A 2182-nucleotide genomic window follows, 5' to 3' on the forward strand; every position below is an offset into this window, starting at 1 on the left:
GAACTTGGCAGCTCCTCACAGGTGGTTTGCCGGCAGCAAATCCTCTGTGGATCCCACAGAAGTGTCCGCAGAGACTTTCCCAGCTGAGCTCCTTGGCCTCGGAGCGCATCCTTCAGCAGGCAGATGTGTCAGGACGAACACCCCGCGAGCAGCAGCGTTACCGGCGCTTTGTTGCCAAACATTTCCCTCATTTGCATTTCTAACGTTCCTCCCCAGGCAAAGCCATCCCGGTTTACAGAAGGCAAATGCAAAAAGTGCCCAAATGACCCAGATAAACGTCCTGAATCACAAACCATTGCTAAAAAGCACACGGTGGTTGCTTTCATGGATCTGTGAACTGTGGCGTGCACATCCTTGGGTTAGAGATCTCAGTGCCCAGTTCAAACCTGCAGAAGGGTGAAATGTGCTGGGTTTCACATTTTGCAGCCCCCTGCTTTTACCCACAGCCCTGATGACGTGGGAGCACATCCCTGGAAAGCATTTCCCATCTCAAATCCCCCAAATTCCAGGCTGAGCAGTCCAGCTGGATGTCAAATATTCTCACATTTCCTCTCCACCTTTCCTGCTCTGGCTCTGTCCCAGAGCAGAGGGGAGGATCTCAGTGCTGCTATCACACAACACAGGCTCCCTGCACACAGCCAGCTCACCCCTGCTTTGCTCACACTCTCAGAGGTAGGGAAATGTTGATATTCCAGGCCAAAACCCAGCTCTGAGTGCATCAAGGAGCAGAAACTGAACACGAAACCTTTCCAGATCCACTCCAGCACCTTGCGCAACGTCCCAGGGTCCAACAATTCCGTGGAAAAAGAACAACACACACAAATTGTGGAGTGGGGGCAGCTTGAGAAGGTCTGGGACTACAATTCCCGTGAACTTGATTTGAATATAGGTTATTCCTTCTTTTTGTTGAGGTAATCGATGATGTCCTGTGGATTTTCCCTTCTGCTAACAGCTTCTATCTGTGGTTTGATAAAGTTGATTGATTATCTCCAGCCACACGTCATATCCCTGACCACAACTTGAGTCATTCTCTGCTGGCACCACACAGTATCTCCAATGGATTTCAAGATTATGGATTAAACTTTCACGTGTTTTCCACCAAAGTTTATGGATTAAACTTGAAATGGCATGTTACATAGAATTCAATGGTATACACAGAATGGTGTACATAGAATGGTATACAGAGAATTCAAGACTATAACAGCAAAGAGTAAAGGTTATAATATTAAAGACCAAATGTTGTTGATCAGCACATTTAGATGTTAAATTCTCTGGTGGCACCACACAGTATCTCCAATGGGTTTAATGTTTGTGGATTACACTTGAAATAGAATTCAATGGTGTACATAGAATGGTGTACACAGAATGGTATACATGGAATTCAAGACTATAACAGCAAAGATTAAAGGTAATTATATTAAAGACCAAATGCTGTTGATCAGCACATTTAGATAGAACGACAGCAGTTTTCCCCAAATAATGTCAAACTACAGATGACCATTCCCTGTGTTTCACTCAGCTTTTCATCAGTTCAGCCTCAAAGGTGAAGAAGCAGTTTTGCTCCCAAGTGATGAGACCAGCCAGGTACCAGAAGTGTCACAAATGTCATTATCACTCCTACCTGGAAGCTGGTAACTGGTGCAAGAGCTGCTCAGGTAAGTGCCCTGCTGGACAAGCACCAGGAAGTTCATTCACTTCTCCCAGCTCAGCATGAGGGTGGAAAACACACGAAATACAAGGCAAGGATTCAGAGTGAAGTCCAAGCTCTGAAGCTTCAAAAAGAACCACTCCACTAAATCCCTGCAAATAAGGCAGGAATTCAGCTTGGAGGGGCCTCAGGCAAGGAGAGCATCACCTGGGCAGGTGGGACAGAATGTGCAGAGCCCTCCTTCAGCCCAGGATCCGAGGGGAGCCTGGAGCTGGAAAATCTCTGGAGGAAACTCCTTGCTTCCAGCAAGATGAATAATACACCTGTTCCCTACTTGTGAGCAAACACTACAAAGGAATAATTAGAACCTATCTGACCTGAAACCCACATGCCCATTACTGTGGTATTTTTCCACCTACTCCAGGTGAAACAGAAGATGGGCTGGACCTGGAAGGGGAGGGGTGGAGTGGCAGCCCAAGATGCTGATTTATAAAGCTGCAGCAAGCAGAGCTCTTTCTCCACAGCCTTGGGACA

The sequence above is a fragment of the Zonotrichia albicollis genome, chromosome 27, assembly GCF_047830755.1.
Source record: "Zonotrichia albicollis isolate bZonAlb1 chromosome 27, bZonAlb1.hap1, whole genome shotgun sequence".
Taxonomy (NCBI): domain Eukaryota; kingdom Metazoa; phylum Chordata; class Aves; order Passeriformes; family Passerellidae; genus Zonotrichia; species Zonotrichia albicollis.